We start from the raw sequence: 20,787 nt of genomic DNA, 5'->3' as shown, positions 1-20,787 counted from the left end.
AACATAATACCACCACCACCATGCTTAACGGTAGGCGTGGTGTTGTTACATTTTAAAACAAGTGTATTGTTGATAATAGAGGTAATTATTGTTACTACTCGTTATCAATAGTGCTATTTCTATTGTTCTGTTCTATTCCGTTCTGTTGTTGTTGTTGTGTCTCGATCTGAACCCCGCAATTTAACCCTATGTCTTCCTTTTTTACCCCCCTTTCCATCCCTTCCTGCTCCGGTCCGGCTGCGCCAAATAATAATACATTTAATAAAGTCAAATACGAATAAGGTGACAAGAAAAGTATCCCACACAGCAAATATGATCAACAATGACATTTTAAGTTAAAGTACCAATGATTGTCACACTGGCGAAATTATTATTGATCACCCACTGGGAGGTGAGTGAGGGGAGCAGTGGGCAGCGGCGGTAGCCGCGCTCGGGAATTATTTATCAATCAATCAATCAATGTTTATTTATATAGCCCTAAATCACTAGTGTCTCAAAGGGCTGCACAAACCACTACGACAATTTATGGCAGTGGTACCGAATCTTTTTGTAGCTGCGGACCGGTCAATGCTTGATCATTTTTCCTGCGGCACGTTGTTGTTTTTTGTTGTTGTTTTTTTTATTTTTTTGTCGTGAAAAAGGGAGTTTTTTTTTGGTTGGTGCACTAATTGTAAGTGTATCTTGTGTTTTTATGTTGATTTAATAAAAATAAAAAAAATATTATAATAATTAAAAAAAATAAAAATAATAATAATTAAATAAAAATAATAATTAAAAATTCTTCTGCGGCCCGGTACCAATCGAGCCGCGGTCTGAGTTTTTTTTTTTTGTTGTTGTTTTTTTTTTAAGTCATGAAAAAGGACGTTTTTTTGGGTTGGTGCACTAATTGGAAGTGAATCTTGTGTTTTTATGTTGATTTATGTTGATAATTAAAACAAATAATAGTAATAAAATAAAAAAATAAAAAAAATAAAAATCTTTAAATAAAAATAATAATGAAAAAATCTTCTGTGGCCTGGTACCAATCGAGCCGCGGCCCGAGTTTTGTTTTGTTAGTTTTTAAAAAAAATTTTATTTATATTTTTAGTCATGAAAAAGGGAGGTTTTTTGAGTTGGTGGACTAATTGTAAGTGTATCTTGTGTTTTTATGTTGATTTAATTAAAATAAATAAATAAATAAAAAAATAATAATAAATTATTCTGCAGCAGTGGCCCGAGTTTTGTTTTGTTAGTTTTTTTATTTGTAAAATTTTTTTTTTTTTTTTTTGTCATGAAAAAGAGAGTTTTTTTTGGTTGGTGCATTAATTGTAAGTGTATCTTGTGTTCTTATGTTGATTTAATAAAAAAAAATTAAAAATAATAATAAAACAAAAACATTTAAAAAATAAATAATTAAATAAAAATAATAATAAAAAATTCTTCTGCGGCCCGGTACCAATCGAGCCGCGGCCCGAGTTTTGTTTTGTTTGTTTTTTTGTTTTTTTTTTCTTTTATTTTTTTAGTCATGAAAAAGGGAGTTTTTTCGGGTTGGTGCACTAATTGTAAGTGCATCTTGTGTTTTTATGTTGATTTAATTAATAGTAATAATAATAATAAAATACTTTAAAAAAAATCTTTAAATAAAAACAATAATACAAAATTATTCTGCGGCCCGGTACTAATCGAGCCGCGGCCCGAGTTTTGTTTTGTTTGTTTTTTTGTTTTTTTTTAGTCATGAAAAAGGGAGGTTTTTTGAGTTGGTGGACTAATTGTTAGTGTATTTTGTGTTTTTATGTTGATTTAATTAAAATAAAAAATAAAAATAAAAAATAATAATAATAAATTATTCTGCAGCCCGAGTTTTGTTTTGTTAGTTTTTTTATATATATTTAATTTTTTTTAGTTATGAAAAAGGGAGGTTTTTTGGGTTGGTGTACTAATTGTAAGTGTATCTTGTGTTTTTTATGTTGATTTAATAAAAAAAAAAAAAAAAAAAAAAAAAAATAACAATAATAATAAATTATTCTGCGGCCCGGTACCAATCGAGCCGCTGCCTGAGTTTTGTTTTGTTAGTTTTTTGTTTAGTCATGAAAAGGGGAGGTTTTTTGGGTTGGTGCACTAATTGTAAGTGTATGTTGTGTTTTTATGTTGATTTAATAAAAATGAAAAAAATAAATAAAATAAAAATAATAATAATACAAAATTATTCTGCGGCCCGGTACCAATCGAGCCCGTTACCGGGCCACGCCCCGTTGGTTGGGGACCACTGATTGATGGTACCTTCAAGGTACTATTTCCACATTCACCCATTCACACACTGACGGCGATAGCTGCCAGTCAAACTGAAGAAAGATAAGGAAGACTTCTATAAACAAGTTATCGATGCTTTTGATCAGAAGGAGCTGGCATGGACTTCATTTATAAGTAAAGGTAACACCATAATAACGTTTTTTTTAAATTAAATGTGCTTTTCATGATGGTATCCTTACATCACACTCAAATTTTTACTGCATGCCTTTGGTAAGTGCCGGAGTGAGAAGAGGTTTTAAAACAATTTGCGCATTCTTACCCTTACCGCATGCCTTTGGTAAGCGCAGGAATGAGAAGAGGTTTTAAATTAATTAGCGCACCGGCGGCAATTCAAGGAAATACGGTATTCTGTACAATCGATCACTAAATGGGAACACCCGGATACGTTTTACAACTTGTTTAAGTCGGGGGTCCACGCTAATCAATTCACGGGAAATTCTTACAGTTTAGGTAGGTAGCTAGGTCTTTAGGTCTTACAGTAGGTCTTCACAGTTTGCTTACTACGGTTTGCGAAATTAAACGTGAACTTGAATGGAGACAGGTACAGATTCCATCCAACTTCATTCTAAAAACAGCTGGTGCGTAACCCGGTGAGTCACGCACCTTTGCTTTGTTACTCATCTTATCGACTTCCTCGTTCCCGTTCTGCTTCCCCGTTTGCTCCGACTTTGCCGCCATCGCTCCTAAAGCGGGACACCTTAAGCTCGTCCGATGATTCCAAATAGCCGCTTCAATTGTGCACACCCATTCATGCGCATAAAAGTGTTTTCTCATACTTCCTCCCCCACGGGCCCAGGGGGTACACGCTGCATATAAATACCAGTTGATGTCTGGTCTGCCTCAAGGAGATTCGATGCAATGCCGTCACTGGAAAAAAGTTGGCGTAGTTTTAAATCCGTGGGGCTAGTCTCCAGAATTCTAATTCTTCATCTAACCCAGGGGTGTCAAACTAAAATACAGAGTGTGCCAAAATTCTAAACTGAACTTTGTTCTGTTGTGTTACGGTGCGGATGTTCCGCCGAAATGTGTTTGTCATTCTTGTTTGGTGTGGGTTCACAGTGTGGTGTAATAGTGTTAAAGTTGTTTATACGGCCACCCTCAGTGTGACCTGTATGGCTGTTGACCAAGTATGTGTTGCATTCACTTGTGTGTGTGTAGAAGCCGCATATATTACGTGACTGGGCCGGCACGCTGTTTGTATGGAGTAAAAGCGGACGTGACGACAGGTTGTAGAGGATGCTAAAAGCAGTACCTTTAAGGCACGCCCCCAATATTGTTGTCCGGGTGGAAATTCGGGAGAATGGTTGCCCCGGGAGATTTTCGGGGGAGGCACTGAAATTCGGGATTCTCCTGGAAAAATCGGGAGGGTTGGCAAGTATGAGAATTACAGCTCTAATGTTAATTTATTATTGCCTCAAGGGCCAAATTAAATTACACGGCGGGCCAAATTTGGCCCGCGGGCCAGAGTTTGACACCCATGATCTAACCAAAGGCTTTTTGCTCGATTGTATGTTTCCAGCTTCCATCTATCCATCCATTTTCTACCGCTTATTCCCTTTGGGGTCTCGGGGGGCGCTGGTGCCTATCTCAGCTACAATCGGGCGGAAGGCGGGGTACACCCTGGACAAGTCGCCACCTCATCGCAGATGTTTCCAGCTTTACTTACTTAATTACTCTTACTTACTTCAATCAATGAATCAACGAATGTTTATTTCTATAGCCCTAAATCACAAGTGTCTGAAACGGCTGCACAAACCACAACGACATCCTCGGTAGAGGCCACATAAGGGCAAGGAAAAACTCACCCCAGTAGGACGTCGGTGACAGTGACAATGATGACTATGAGAAACCTTGGAGAGGACCGCATATGTGGGCAACCCCCCCAGGGGACCGAAAGCAATGGATGTCGAGCGGGTCTAACATGATACAGTGAAAGTCCAATCCATAGTGGATCTAACATAACGGTGAGTCCAGTCCACTTGCTTATTTACTTAATTTCTTACTCTTTTCTGTTCACAGATATTGTGGAGCCACCTCAGAAAGTTTCCGTAATTCCAACGAACATTACAAAATCTGGCGGCAAGTCCGACGAGGAGAGTGGAGGTTTGTTATAGCTCTTGACCACAGGTAACAACATATCCCAATATGACACGAATACCGAACCAAAGAACACTACGATCCTTTCGTGAGTTCCGATGCATACCGCTCTGGGAAATTACCGAAATTCAATGGTCAAGTCAAAGTCAGAACCCGACATTGATTAAACGTCGTCAAAAAGCATGTTGTTTCAACGTTGTATTTGTGTTGTAGAACATTGGTTGGAAAATGACCACATTTCAATGGTCAAGTTAACGTCAGAACACGATGTTCGTCAAAAGCATGTTGTTTCAACGTTGACTTTGTGTTTGTGTTTTAGAACATTGGTTGAGAAGTAACCAAATTTCAATGGTCAAATTAACGTCAGAACCCGAAATTGATTAAATATCAAAAAGCATGTTGTTTCAACGTATTTGTGTTGTTGAATATTGGTTGCAAAATAACCAAACTTCAATAGTCAAGTTAACGTCACAACCCGACATTGATTAAACGTTGTCAAAAAGCATGTTGTTTCAACGTTGCATTTGTGTTGCAGAACATTGGTTGAGAAATTACCAAATTTCAAAGGTCAAAACCCGACATTGATTAAACGTCGTAAAAAAGCATGTTGTTTTAACGTTGTATTTGTGTTGTGGAACATTGGTTGCAAAATAATCACATTTCAATGGTCAAGTCAACGTCAGAACCCGATTTTCGTCAAAAGCATGTTGTTTTAACGTTGTATTTGTGTTGTAGAACATTGGTTGGAAAATTACCGAAAGTCAATGGTCAAATCAACATCAGAACCCGACATTGATTACACGTTGTCAAAAAGTGTGTTGTTTCAACGTTTTATTTGTGTTGTAGAACATTGGTTGCAAAATAACCACATTTCAATGGTCAAGTCAACGTCAGAACCCGACTTTGATTAAACGTCTTCAGAAAAAGCATGTTGTTTCAACGTTGTATTTGTGTTGTAGATTATTGATAGGAAAATTACCACATTTCAATGGTCAAGTTAACGTCACAACCCGACAGTGATTAAACGTCGTCAAAAAGCATGTTGTTTCAACGTTGTATTTGCGTTGTGGAATATTGGTTGGAAAATACCCACATTTCAATGGTGAAGTTAACGTCAGAATCCGACAGTGATTAAACATCGACAAAAAGCATGTTGTTTCAACGTTGTATTTGTGTTGTGGAATATTGGTTGCAAAATAACCACATTTCAATGGTCAAGTCAACGTCAGAACCCGACATTCGTCAAAAGCATGTTGTTTCAACGTTGTATTTGTGTTGTAGAACATTGGTTGGGAAATTACCGAAAGTCAATGGTCAAATCAACGTCAGAACCTGACATTAATTACACGTCGTCAAAAAGTGTGTTGTTTCAACGTTGCATTTGTGTTGTAGAACATTGGTTGCAAAATAACCACATTTCAATGGTCAAGTCAACGTCAGAACCCGACTTTGATTAATTGCTTCAGAAAAACATGTTGTTTCAGCGTTGTAATTGTGTTGTAGAATATTGGTTGGGAAATGACCAAAAGTCAATGGTCAGGTTAACGTCAGAACCCGACATTGATTAAATGATGTCAAAAAGCATGTTGTTTCAATGTTGTATTTGTGTTGTGGAACATTGGTTGCAAAATAACCACATTTCAATGGTGAAGTTAACGTCAAAACCCGACATTGATTAAACGTAGTCAAAAGCATGTTATTTCAACGTTGTATTTGTGTTGTAGAATATTGGTTGTAAAATTACCACATTTCAATGGTCAAGTCAATGTCAGAACCCTACTTTCGTCAAAAGCATGTTGTTTCAACGTTGAATTTGTGTTTGTGTTTCAGAACATTGGTTGCAAAGTAAGCAAATTTCAATGGTCAAATTAACGTCAGAACCCAACATTGATTACACGTCGTCAAAAACATTTATGTTTCAACGTTGTATTTGCGTTGTAGAACATTGGCTGCAAAATAACCAAATTTCAATGGTCAAGTTGACGTCACAACCCAACATTGATTAAACGTCGCCAAAAAGCATGTTGTTTCAACGTTGTATTTGCGTTGTGGAACATTGGTTGCAAAATAACCACATTTCAAGAGTCAAATCAACGTCAGAACACGACGTTCGTCAAAAGCATGTTGTTTCAACGTTGTATTTGTGTTGTAGAACATTGGTTGGGAAATTACCGAAAGTCAATGGTCAAGTCAACGTCAGAACCCGACATTGATTACACGTCGTCAAAAAGTGTGTTGTTTCAACGTTTTATTTGTGTTGTAGAACACAGGTTGCAAAATAACCAAATGTCAATGGTCAAGTTAACGTCAGAAACCGACATTGATTAAACGTCGCCAAAAACCATATTGTTTCAATGTTGTATTTCTGTTGTAGAGCATTGGTTGGAAAATGACCAAATTCAATGGTCAAATCAACGTCAGAACCCGACATTGATTACACGTCGTCAAAAAGTGTGTTTTTTCAACGTTGTATTTGTGTTGTGGAATATTGGTTGAAAAATAATCACATTTCAATGGTCAATTTAACGTCAGAACCCGACTTTCGTCAAAAGCATGTTGTTTCAACGTTGTATTTGTGTTGTAGAACATTGGTTGGGAAATTACCGAAAGTCAATGGTCAAATCAACGTCAGAACCCAACATTGATTACACGTTGTCAAAAAGCATGTTGTTTCAACGTTGTATTTGTGTTGTAGAACATCGGTTGCAAAATAACACAATTTAAATGGTCAAATTAACGTCAGTACCAGACATTGATTAGACGTCGTCAAAAAGCATGTTGTTTCAACGTTGCATTTGTGTTGTAGAACATTGGTTGGGAAAATTACCGAAAGTCAATGGTCAAGTCAACGTCAGAACCCGACATTGATTAAACGTCGCCAAAAAGCACGTTGTTTCAACGTTGTATTTGTGTTGTAGAACATTGGTTGCAAAATAACCAAATTTCAATGGTTAACAGGGTTAACGTCACAACCCGACATTGATTAAACATCGTCAAAAAGCATGTTTTTTCAACGTTGTATTTGTGTTGTAGAATATTGGTTGGAAAATTACCACATTTCAATGGTCAAATCAACGTCAGAGCCCGACATTGATTAAATGTCGTTAAAAAGCATGTTGTTTCAACGTTGTATTTGTGTTGTAGAATATTGGTTGCAAAATAACCACATTTCAATGGTCAAGTCAACGTCAGAACCCGACATTCGTCAAAAGCATGTTGTTTTAACGTTGTATTTGTGCTGTAGAAAATTGGTTGCAAAATAACCAAATTTCAATGGTTAACAGGGTTAACATCACAACCCGACATTGATTACACATCGTCAAAAAGCATGTTGTTTCAACGTTGTATTTGTGTTGTAAAACATTGGTTGGAAAATTACCACATTTCAATGGTCAAATCAACGTCGGAGCCCGACATTGATTAAATGTCGTTAAAAAGCATGTTGTTTCAACGTTGTATTTGTCGTGTAGAATATTGATTGCAAAATAACCACATTTCAATGGTCAAGTCAACGTCAGAACCCGACTTTCGTCAAAAGCATGTTGTTTTAACGTTGTATTTGTGTTGTAGAACATCGGTTGGGAAATTACCGAAAGTCAATGGTCAAGTCAACGTCAGAACCAGACATTGATTAAACATCGTCAAAAAGCATGCTAGTTCAACGTTGCATTTGTGTTGTAGAACATTGGTTAGAAAATGACCAAAATTCAATGGTCAAGTCAACGTCAGAACCCAACTTTCGTCAAAAGCATGTTGTTTCAACGTTAAATTTGTGTTGCAGAACATTGGTTGGAAAATGACCAGAATTCAATGGTCAAGTTAACCTCAGAACCCGACATTGATTTAACGTTGTCAAAAAGCATGTTGTTTCAACGTTGTATTTGCGTTGTGGAACAATGGTTGGAAAATAACCACATTTCAATGGTCAAGTCAACGTCAGAACCCAACTTTCGTCAAAAGCATGTTGTTTCAACGTTAAATTTGTGTTGCAGAACATTGGTTGGAAAATGACCAGAATTCAATGGTCAAGTTAATGTCACAACCCGACTTTTGTCAAAAGAATGTCGTTTCAACGTTGTATTTGTGTTGTAGAACATAGGTTGGGAAATAACCAAATGTCAATGGTCAAGTTAACCTCAGAACCCGACATTGATTTAACGTCGTCAAAAAGCATTTTGTTTCAACGTTGTATTTGCGTTGTGGAACAATGGTTGGAAAATAACCACATTTCAATGGTCAAGTCAACGTCAGAACCCAACTTTCGTCAAAAGAGTGTTGTTTCAACGTTGTATTTGTGTTGTAGAACATTGATTGGGAAATTACCGAAAGTCAATGGTCAAGTTAACCTCAGAACCCGACATTGATTTAACGTCGTCAAAAAGCATGTTGTTTCAACGTTGTATTTGCGTTGTGGAACAATGGTTGGAAAATAACCACATTTCAATGGTCAAGTCAACGTCAGAACCCAACTTTCGTCAAAAGAGTGTTGTTTCAACGTTGTATTTGTGTTGTAGAACATTGATTGGGAAATTACCGAAAGTCAATGGTCAAGTTAACCTCAGAACCCGACATTGATTTAACGTCGTCAAAAAGCATGTTGTTTCAACGTTGTATTTGCGTTGTGGAACAATGGTTGCAAAATAACCACATTTCAATGGTCAAGTCAACGTCAGAACCCAACTTTCGTCAAAAGAGTGTTGTTTCAATGTTGTATTTGTGTTGTAGAACATAGGTTGGGAAATAACCAAATGTCAATGGTCAAGTTAACCTCAGAACCGACATTGATTTAACGTCATCAAAAAGCATGTTGTTTCAACGTTGTATTTGCGTTGTGGAACAATGGTTGCAAAATAACCAGATTTCAATGGTCAAGTCAATGTCAGAACCCAACTTTCGTCAAAAGCATGTTGTTTCAACGTTGTATTTGTGTTGTAGAACATTGATTGGGAAATTACCGAAAGTCAATGGTCAAGTTAACCTCAGAACCCGACATTGATTTAACGTCGTCAAAAAGCATGTTGTTTCAACGTTGTATTTGCGTTGTGGAACAATGGTTGCAAAATAACCACATTTCAATGGTCAAGTCAACGTCAGAACCCAACTTTCGTCAAAAGAGTGTTGTTTCAACGTTGTATTTGTGTTGTAGAACATAGGTTGGGAAATAACCAAATGTCAATGGTCAAGTTAACCTCAGAACCCGACATTGATTTAACGTCGTCAAAAAGCATGTTGTTTCAACGTTGTATTTGCGTTGTGGAACAATGGTTGCAAAATAACCACATTTCAATGGTCAAGTCAACGTCAGAACCCAACTTTCGTCAAAAGCATGTTGTTTCAACGTTAAATTTGTGTTGTAGAACATTGGTTGGAAAATGACCAGAATTCAATGGTCAAGTTAATGTCACAACCCGACTTTTGTCAAAAGAATGTTGTTTCAACGTTGTATTTGTGTTGTAGAACATAGGTTGGGAAATAACCAAATGTCAATGGTCAAGTTAACCTCAGAACCCGACGTTGATTTAACGTCGTCAAAAAGCATGTTGTTTCAACGTTAGGTTTGAGTCTCTCAACATCAGGACCTAATTTAACAAGTTCTCAACGTCGTTTCAATGTCTTGTGCCTGCTGTGATATCGCTAACAGCAGGATGATACGGCAGCTGTAAAACCTGTAACGAGAGATTTGGACTCAAGTCCCTTGGCTTTGCAGCAACAAACAAGTTGACCTTTAGACCTTAGCTTGCATACCACGGCTTATTTATACCTATCAAACATAGCGGACAACAAGATGCTACCAGGGTAGCGGGACCATGTACTACCTAGTGACAGAAGGTGGATGCTAGTCATCAATATTCCAGAGGAGGATATTGTCATCATCACTAAAAGTTGCCGTCAAATCAGCAAAGTACGAGGGGACACTGAAACGCTGAAGTGGACCGGCAAACCATGACTCATCAGTGTTGACTAAGCCCTGAAAGTAGCACTTCAAAACCCTCCCTGCGGACGGGAAGCGACAAGGCAAGCGGTCGGCGTCCACGGCCCGCTAGCATCCCCCATTCGCCCCTCGGTACGTTCCGAACCGCGTCCGGTCCGGGCCCTTTAGCTCGGCCACGTCGCGTGACACAGTCCGGCCTCTGCGAGGGGTGTCGGCGGCCAAAAGCCCCTTTCCGGCCTCAGGGGAATGGAAGGCAATGAAATGACGGAAGAGGCTGGAATGCCCCTTAAGGATGGAGCGAGGAGCCGGTCCCTCCCCTGCGAAGACCGCCGTGGCACAGACTCAAACAAGCGGCGGGATGGAACTCACCAGGCATCGTCAGAAAATCCCCCCCTCCCGGCGCGATCGAGGACGGGCGGAGAGAGACGGCCGGGCTGGACTGGAGGGGGGAAGGGAGCCGACGGATGGATGCTCTCCTTTTACAGATCCATGGTCCTTTTTCTCATGCTGGTTCCTCTCTCCGACCGCGCTTTAAGACTGTTGCTCGCCCCGGCTCTCGACTTTCTCTTCTGCTCCCTCTCTCTCTCCCTTCCTTTCTCGCCGCCGCCTCCTCCCCCCGCTGCCGCCGCTCGAAGGCAGGGCTGGAGCGCGAGCGATACAATGCCCCACTTCCACGGGTGGATTTGCGGCGGAGCGTTGCAGTTTCGTCCCCCCCCCCGCCCTTTGTCCTCTGCCGTCTTTACCGCCCCCACTCCGACCCTGCTCGCCGACTGAGATCGGCTCAACCTCTCCCTTTCCCGGTCACTGATTGACTGCGCCTCCCGTCTCCGTCTCCTCGTGCGGGGAGGAGCCTGGCGGCGGGGTGGGACGTGTGTGGTGCAGGCCAGCTTAGCCCCCACCCCCCCGTGTAGCTCCACTGGTGTTCTTTGTCCTGTCAACACTAGTGCGAGGTGGATTGCTTCTCCTGTCAGCTGTGCCGTGTTGTCGTCGGGGTAAGGGGTGGCACCTATTGTCACCGGAGAATGACTCCGCTGTAAAACCGGGACCGGCGCCGGATCTGAACAGGGGACGGTCGCCGTACCGAGGTGACGGTGGGGGTTATTTCTAGGGGGCTGTGGCGAGCGCCCCAGTTGCCGATCCCTACTCCCTGCACATCTGCGGTGATGTCATATTTGATGACGTCGCCGCTATTATTCCAGACAAACACATTGGGCCTTGGAAGGGAAGCGGAAGTCCTTCGAGCTGGGCAAAAAAACCCCACAAAAGCACCTGATCACGGGTCGCCTGTGACGTCTAAGAGCGCGTTTGTAAAAAGTTTCGACTGTAACGCGTTGCAGATTTTAGATCAATTGTCAGCCTTCGTTCCCGGTGTCTGAAGCAAGTCGGTGCAACTTCCCTCAAACTGCAAGATGATTTTACTTCAAATAAGTGAAGTGAAGTGAATTATATTTATATAGCGCTTTTTCTCTAGTGACTCAAAGCGCTTTACATAGTGAAACCCAATATCTAAATTACATTTAAACCAGTGTGGGTGGCACTGGAAGCAGGTGGGTAAAGTGTCTTGCCCAAGGACACAACGGCAGTGACTAGGTTGGCAGAGGCAGGAATTGAACCTGCAACCCTCAAGTGGCTGGCACGGCCACTCTACCAACCGAGCCAAATTTAGCTCGTCTTCAGAAATCCCAAAAGCCATGCTAAGTAAGTTAGTATACCGTTTTTCCTTGAATTTCCGCAGGGCGTATAGTATACCCCCCAAACTCGCTTGGGGGGGTATAGCTCGGTTGGTAGAACGGCCGTGCCAGCAACTTGAGGGTTGCAGGTTCGATCCCCGCTTCCGCCATCCTAGTCAATGCCGTTGTGTCCCTGGGCAAGACACTTTACCCACCTGCTCCCGGTGACACCCATACTGGTTTAATTGTAACTTAGATATTGGGTTTCACTATGTAAAGCGCTTTGAGTCGCTACAGGAAAAAAAACGCTATATAAATATAATTTATTTCCCAAAATAATTAGCGCATGCTTAGTATTACCGCCTGGTCAAACTCGTGACGTCACGAGTGACACTTCCGATGTCATCATTTTCAAAATGGATTAGGCTGATTTCAATACCGGTAATTTGAAATCGCATAAAGGGAAGAAGGTTAAGAGCTATTCAGTAGGATTTAAGGTCCAAGCTTACATCACACTCAAATTTTTTACCGCATGCCTTTGGTAAGTGCCGGAGTGAGAAGAGGTTTTAAAATAATTAGCGCATGCTTACTTTTACCGCATGCTTACTTTTACCACATGCCTTTGGTAAGCGCAGGAGTGAGAAGAGGTTTTAAAATAATTAGCGCATGCTTACTTTTACCGCATGCCTCTGGTAAGCGCAGGAGTGAGAAGAGGTTTTAAAATAATTAGCGCATCATGCCTTTGGTAAGTGCCGGAGTGAGAAGAGGTTTTAAAATAATGTGCGCATGCTTACTTTTACCGCATGCCTTTGGTAAGCGCCGGAGTGAGAAGCGGTTTTAAAATAATTAGCGCATGCTTACTTTTACCGCATGCCTTTGGTAAGCGTAGGAGTGAGAAAAGGTTTAAAATTAATTAGTGCATGCTTACTTTTACCGCATGCCTTTGGTAAGCGCCGGAGTGAGAAGAGGTTTTAAATCAATTGGCGCATGCTTACTTTTACCGCATGCCTTTGGTAAGTGCCGGAGGGAGAAGAGGTTTTAAAATAATTAGTGCATGCTTACTTTTATCGCATGCCTTTGGTAAGTGCCGGAGTGAGAAGAGGTTTTAAAATAATTTGCGCATGCTTACTTTTACCGCATGCTTTTGGTAAGCGCCGGAGTGAGAAGAGGTTTTAAAATAATTAGCACATGCTTACTTTTACCGCATGCCTTTGGTAAGCGCCGGAGTGAGAAGCGGTTTGAAAATAATTAGCGCATGCTTACTTTTACCGCATGCCTTTGGTAAGTGCCGGAGTAAGAAGCGGTTTTAAAATAATTAGCGCATGCTTACTTTTACCGCATGCATTTGTTAAGCGCAGGAGTGAGAAGAGGTTTTAAAATAATTAGCGCTTGCTTACTTTTACCGCATGCCTTTGGTAAGTGCCAGAGTGAGAAGAGGTTTTAAAATAATTAGCCCATGCTTACTTTTACCGCATGCCTTTGGTAAGTGCCGGAGTGAGAAGAGGTTTTAAAATAATTAGCGCATGCTTACTTTTACCGCATGCCTTTGGTAAGCGCCGGAGTGAGAAGAGGTTTTAAAATAATTAGCGCATGCTTACTTTTACCGCATGCCTTTGGTAAGCGTAGGAGTGACGTTTTAAATTAATTAGCGCATGCTTACTTTTATCGCATACCTTTGGTAAGTGCCGGAGGGAGAAGAGGTTTTAAAATAATTAGCGCAAGCTTACTTTTACCGCATGCCTTTGGTAAGTGCCGGAGTGAGAAGCGGTTTTAAAATAATTAGCGCATGCTTACTTTTACCGCATGCCTTTGGTAAGCGTAGGAGTGAGAAAAGGTTTTAAAATAATTAGCGCATGCTTACTTTTACCGCATGCCTTTGGTAAGCGCAGGAGTGAGAAGAGGTTTTAAATTAATTAGCGCATGCTTACTTTTACCGCATGCCTTTGGTAAGCGCCGGAGTGAGAAGAGGTTTTAAAATAATTAGTGCATGCTTACTTTTACCGCATGCCTTTAGTAAGCGCCGGAGTGAGAAGCTGTTTTAAAATAATTAGCGCATGCTTACTTTTACCGCATGCCTTTAGTAAGCGCCGGAGTGAGAAGCTGTTTTAAAATAATTAGCGCATGCTTACTTTTACCGCATGCCTTTAGTAAGCGCCGGAGTGAGAAGCTGTTTTAAAATAATTAGCGCATGCTTACTTTTACCGCATGCCTTTGGTAAGCGCCGGAGTGAGAAGAGGTTTTAAAATAATTAGCGCCTGCTTACTTTTACCGCATGCCTTTGGTAAGCGTAGGAGTGAGAAAAGGTTTAAAATTAATTAGCGCATGCTTACTTTTACCGCATGCCTTTGGTAAGCGCCGGAGTGAGAAGAGGTTTTAAATTAATTAGCGCATGCTTACTTTTACCGCATGCCTTTAGTAAGCGCCGGAGTGAGAAGCTGTTTTAAAATAATTAGCGCATGCTTACTTTTACCGCATGCCTTTGGTAAGCGCCGGAGTGAGAAGAGGTTTTAAAATAATTAGCGCATGCTTACTTTTACCGCATGCCTTTGGTAAGCGCCGGAGTGAGAAGCTGTTTTAAAATAATTAGCGCATGCTTACTTTTACCGCATGCCTTTAGTAAGCGCCGGAGTGAGAAGCTGTTTTAAAATAATTAGCGCATGCTTACTTTTACCGCATGCCTTTGGTAAGCGCCGGAGTGAGAAGAGGTTTTAAAATAATTAGCGCATGCTTACTTTTACCGCATGCCTTTGGTAAGCGCAGGAGTGAGAAGAGGTTTTAAATTAATTAGCGCATGCTTACTTTTACCGCATGCCTTTGGTAAGCGCCGGAGTGAGAAGAGGTTTTAAATTAATTAGCGCATGCTTACTTTTACCGCATGCCTTTAGTAAGCGCCGGAGTGAGAAGCTGTTTTAACATAATTAGCGCATGCTTACTTTTACCGCATGCCTTTGGTAAGCGCCGGAGTGAGAAGTGGTTTTAAAATAATTAGCGCATGCTTACTTTTACCGCATGCCTTTGGTAAGCGCAGGAGTGAGAAGAGGTTTTAAATTAATTAGCGCATGCTTACTTTTACCGCATGCCTTTGGTAAGCGCCGGAGTGAGAAGAGGTTTTAAATTAATTAGCGCATGCTTACTTTTACCGCATGCCTTTGGTAAGCGCCGGAGTGAGAAACGGTTTTATAATAATTAGCGCATGCTTACTTTTACCGCATGCCTTTAGTAAGCGCCGGATTGAGAAGCTGTTTTAAAATAATTAGCGCATGCTTACTTTTACCGCATGCCTTTAGTAAGTGCCGGAGTGAGAAGCTGTTTTAAAATAATTAGCGCATGCTTACTTTTACCGCATGCCTTCAGTAAGCGCCGGAGTGAGAAGAGGTTTTAAAATAATTAGCGCATGCTTACTTTTACCACATGCCTTTGGTAAGCGCAGGAGTGAGAAGAGGTTTTAAATTCATTAGCGCATGCTTACTTTTACCGCATGCGTTTGGTAAGCGCCGGAGTGAGAAGAGGTTTTAAAATAATTAGCGCATGCTTACTTTTACCGCATGCCTTTGGTAAGCGCCAGAGTGAGAAGAGGTTTTAAATTAATTAGCGCATGCTTACTTTTACCGCATGCCTTTGGTAAGCGCCGGAGTGAGAAGAGGTTTTAAAATAATTAGCGCATGCTTACTTTTACCGCATGCCTTTGGTAAGCGTAGGAGTGAGAAAAGGTTTAAAATTAATTAGCGCATGCTTACTTTTACCGCATGCCTTTGGTAAGCGCCGGAGTGAGAAGAGGTTTTAAAATAATTAGCGCATGCTTACTTTTACCGCATGCCTTTGGTAAGCGTAGGAGTGAGAAAAGGTTTAAAATTAATTAGCGCATGCTTACTTTTACCGCATGCCTTTGGTAAGCGCCGGAGTGAGAAAAGGTTTTAAATTAATTAGCGCCTCGGCGGCAATTCAAAGAAATACGGTAACTTACTATCAGTGTTCAGACAATTACTTTTGTGATAAACTCACAATGATACGCATTTTGCTGGAGAAGCAGCTTGCGGCATATTTATTACCTCGCTACAATGCTACCGTGAATACGATACACGTTTAATAACGTGACCATTTGGGTTCCAGTAACCGTGGCGTTCACGTCGCCACATCCTTAAAGGCCTACTGAAATGAGATGTTCTTATTTAAACGGGGATAGGAGGTCCATTCTAGGTGTCATACTTGAGCATTTCGCGATATTGCCATATTTTTGCTGAAAGCATTTAGTAGAGAACATCCACGATAAAGTTTGCAACTTTTGATCCCTAATAAAAAAGCCTTGCCTGTACCGGAAGTATGTGCGTGTGATGTCACGGGTTGTGGAGATCCTCACATCTGAACATTGTTTATAATGTGAGCCACCAGCAGTATGAGCTATTCGGACCGAGAAAGCGACGATTTCCCCATTAATATGAGCGAGGATGAAAGATTCGTGGATGAGGAAAGTAAGAGTGAAGGACTAGAATTTTTTTTTTTTAAATAAAATAAAAAGCGACGACTCCGGGCGGCGGCAGTGTAAGCGTTTCAGATGTTATTAGACACATTTACTAGGATAATTCTGGAAAATCCATTATCAGCTTATTGTTTTAATAGTGTTTTAGTGAGATTGTAAAGTCATACCTCAAAGTCGGAGGGCTGCGGTGAACACACGCCAGTGTCTCAGAGAGAAGCCAAGCTCACAGCTTCTTTAAAGTAGCAACATTGTCTTCAATTCAAAGGATGTACATTGAAAATGCCATAAATTCAGGACTATTTTTTTCCTACGCTTTGAACCCTGCGCTTTATGAAATGTGTGGATATTTCTTCACTGATGGCCATAAGTTAAAGTTAAAGTAACACTAGGTGTGGTGAAATTTGTCCTCTGCATTGGACCCATCCCCCTTGTTCACCCCCTGGGAGGTGAGGGGAGCAGTGAGCAGCAGCGGCTGCCGCAGGCGAGAATAATTTTTGGGTGATTTAACCGCCAATCCCAACCCTTGATGTCTGCAGTAAGTGTTGAAAACAAACATTGTATTTTTTTTAATCATATAGAGGATCTCTGACTCGTATTGTTGCAGTAGGTCCTTAAACACCAGCAGAGTGCTCCAATCATATAGAAGATCTTTGATTAGAATTTCTGCAGTAAGTAATTTAAAAGGTGCTTCTATTGTATAGAGCATCTTTGAATCTTCTTTCTGCAGTAGGTCCGCTCCTGTTGCATAGAAGATCTTTGACTTGTGATTTTTTTTTAGTAGGTCCTTAAAACCAGCAAAGATCTCCAATCAAATGGAGGATCTTTGACTATAATTTCTGCAGTAAGTGATAAAAAAACTTAAAAAAAAAATCTTATAGAGGATCTCTGACTCAGGTTTTTGCTGTCGGTCCTTAAAAACAACAAAGTGCTCCTGTCATGTAGAGGATATTTTACTTGTGTTTTTAGTATACAAAAACAAAACAAAACCTATAGGTCCTTAAAACCAGGGAAGCCTTCCAATCATATGGAGGATCTTTGACTAGAATTTCTGCAGTAAGTGTTGTAAAAAAACACTTTATTTTTTTAATCATATAGAGGATCTCTGACTCGTATTGTTGTAGTAGGTTATTAAAAACCAGCAGAGTGCTCCAATCATATATGAGATCTTTGATTAGAATTTCTTCAGTAAGTAATTTAAAACGTGCTTCTATTATATAGAGGATCTTTGAATCGTCTTTTTACAGTAGGTCCGCTCCTGTCGCATAGGGGATCTTTGACTTGTGATTTTTTTTAGTAGGTCCTTAAAACCAGCAAAGATCTCCAATCAAATGGAGGATCTTTGACCATAATTTCTGCAGTAAGTGATAAAAAAACTTTAAAAAAAAATCTTATAGAGGATGTCTGTCTCAGGTTTTTGCTGTCGGTCCTTAAAAACAACAAAGTGCTCCTGTCATGTAGAGGATCTTTAACTTGTGTTTTTAGTATACAAAAACAAAACAAAACCTATAGGCCCTTAAAACCAGGGAAGCCCTCCAATCATATGGAGGATCTTTGACTAGAATTTCTGCAGTAAGTGTTGAAAAAAAATACTTTATTTTTTTTAAAATCATATAGAGGATCTCTGACTCGTATTGTTGCAGTAGGTCCTTAAAAACCAACAGAGTGCTCCAATCATATAGAGGATCTTTGATTAGAATTTCTTCAGTTAATAATTTAAAACGTGCTTCTATTATCTAGAGGATCTTTGAATCGTCTTTCTGCAGTAGGTCCGCTCCTGTTGCATAGAGGATCTTTGACTTGTGATTTTTTTTTAGTAGGTCCTTAAAACCAGCAAAGATCTCCAATCAAATGGAGGATCTTTGACTATAATTTCTGCAGTAAGTGATAAAACAAACTTTAAAAAAAAAACTTATAGGGGATCTCTGACTCAGGTTTTTGCTGTCGGTCCTTAAAAACAACAAAGTGCTCCTGTCATGTAGAGGATCTTTGATTTGTGTTTTATAGTATACAAAGAAAAAAACCTACAGGTCCTTAAAACCAGGAAAGCCCCCCAATCATATGGAGGTTCTTTGACTAGAATTTCTGCAGTAAGTAATTTAAAAGGTGCTTCTATCATATAAAGGATCTTTGAATCGTCTTTTTGCAGTAGGTCAGCTCCTGTTGTATAGAGAATCTTTGACTTGTGATTTTTCTTTTAGTAGGTCCTTAAAACCAGCAAAGATCTCCAATCAAATGGAGGATCTTTGACTATAATTTCTGCAGTAAGTGATTAAAAAAACTTTAAAACAAAATCTTATAGAGGATCTCTGACTCAGGTTTTTGCTGTCGGTCCTTAAAAACAACAAAGTGCTCCTGTCATGTAGAGGATCTTTAACTTGTGTTTTTAGTACACAAAAACAAAACAAAACCTATAGGTCCTTAAAACCAGGGAAGCCCTCCAATCATATGGAGGATCTTTGACTAGAATTTCTGCAGTAAGTGTTGAAAAAAAATACTTTATTTTTTTTTAAATCATATAGAGGATCTCTGACTCGTATTGTTGCAGTAGGTTCTTAAAAACCAACAGAGTGCTCCAATCATATAGAGGATCTTTGATTAGAATTTCTTCAGTTAATAATTTAAAACGTGCTTCTATTATATAGAGGATCTTTGAATTGTCTTTTTGCAGTCTGTCTGCTCCTGTCCTATAGAGGATCTTTGACTTCTGTTTTTTTTTTTTTTAGTAGGTCCTTAAAACCAGCAAAGATCTCCAATCAAATGGAGGATCTTTGACTATAACTTCTGCAGTAAGTGATTAAAAAATCTTATAGAGGATCTCTGGCTCGGGTTTTTGCTGTCGGTCCTTAAAAACAACAAAGTGCTCCTGTCATGTAGAGGATCTTTAACTTGTGTTTTGTAGTATCCCCCAAAAAACTACAAAAAAAAAACCACCTACAGGTCCTTAAAACCAAGAAAGCCCTCCAATCATAGGGAGGATCTTTGACTAGAATTTCTGCAGTAAGTGTTGAAAAAAAAATAAAAACACATTTTTTTAGTCACCTAGAGGATCTCTGACTCATGTTTTTGCAGTAGGTCCTTAAACACCAGCAGAGTGCTCCAATCATATAGAGGATCTTTGATTAGAATTTCTGCAGAAAGTAATTTAAAAGGTGTTTCTAATATATAGAGGATCTTTGAATCGTCTTCTTGCAGTAGGTCCGCTCCTGTCCTATAGAGGATCTTTGACTTGTGATTTTTTTTTTAGTAAGTCCTTAAAACCAGCAAAGATTTCCAATCAAATGGAGGATCTTTGACTATAATTTCTGCAGTAAGTGATTAAAAAATCTTATAGAGGATCTCTGGCTCTATTGACCCCTGCACTATTGTATAGTGCAGGGGTCACCAACCTTTTTGAAAGCAAGAGCTACTTCTTGGGTACTGATTAATGCGAAGGGCTACCAGTTTGATACACACTTAAATAAATTGCTAAAAATAGCAAATTTGCTCAATTTACCTTTAATAAATATATCTAAATATATATATATATATATATATATATATATAAAAAGGGTATTTCTGTCTGTCATTACGTCGCACATTTTTTTTCCTTTTACGGAAGGTTTTTTGTAGAGAATAAATGATGAAAAAAACACTTAATTGAACGGTTCAAAAGTAGAGAAAACGGGAAAAAAATTTAAATAAAATATAAAAACAATTTCGACTTTTTAAATTCAAAATTCAACCGAAAAAAATGAAGAGAAAAACTAGCTAATTCGAATCTTTTTGAAAAAAAAATAATAATAATAATTTATTGAACATCATTAGTAATTTTTCCTGATTAAGATTAATTTTAGAATTTTGATGACATGTTTTGAATTAGTTAAAATCCACTTTGAAATAAGATTTAAAATTGATTCTACAGATTTTCTATATTTGCCAGAATTTTTTTTTTATTTATTTTAATCATAAGTTTGAAGAAATATTTCACAAATATTCTTTGTCAAAAAAAAAGAAGCTAAAATGAAGAATTAAATTTGAATGTATTTATTATTCTTTACAATAATAAAAAAAAAATACTTGAACATTGATTTAAATTGTCAGGAAAGAAGAGGAAGGAATTTAAAAGGTAAATAGTTATATGTCTTTAAAAATCCTAAAATCATTTTTAAGGTTGTGTTTTTTTCTCTAAAGTTGTCTTTCTGAAAGTTCAAAAAATAAATGAATTTATTTAAACAAGTGAAGACCAAGTCTTTAAAATATTTTCTTGGATTTTCAAATACTATTTGAGTTTTGTCTCTCTTAGAATTAAAAATGTCGAGCACAGCGAGACCAGCTTGCTAGTA

The 20,787-nt window shown here is 39.1% G+C and overlaps 1 protein-coding gene across 10 annotated transcripts in view; it reads right to left on the bottom strand.

Annotated features, from left to right (window-relative positions):
* The window catches only part of LOC133557515 (disabled homolog 2-interacting protein-like), a 440,633-nt gene that overhangs the window by 159,576 nt on the left and 260,270 nt on the right, over positions 1-20,787 (bottom strand). Inside the window, exon 1 of one of the 10 annotated variants that reach the window (XM_061908007.1) lies at positions 10,688-11,055. The exons of the other annotated variants lie outside the window; for them this stretch is intronic. The gene's annotated coding sequence lies outside the window, so the exon portion shown is untranslated. Of the gene's footprint in view, positions 1-10,687; positions 11,056-20,787 lie in introns of those variants that run through there. 10 annotated transcript variants of the gene reach the window in all.

The sequence above is a fragment of the Nerophis ophidion genome, linkage group LG08 (genome assembly GCF_033978795.1).
Source record: "Nerophis ophidion isolate RoL-2023_Sa linkage group LG08, RoL_Noph_v1.0, whole genome shotgun sequence".
Taxonomy (NCBI): Eukaryota; Metazoa; Chordata; class Actinopteri; order Syngnathiformes; family Syngnathidae; genus Nerophis; species Nerophis ophidion.
The sequence above is the reverse complement of the archived record's forward strand: the minus strand, read 5'-3'. Positions and strand labels throughout refer to the sequence as shown.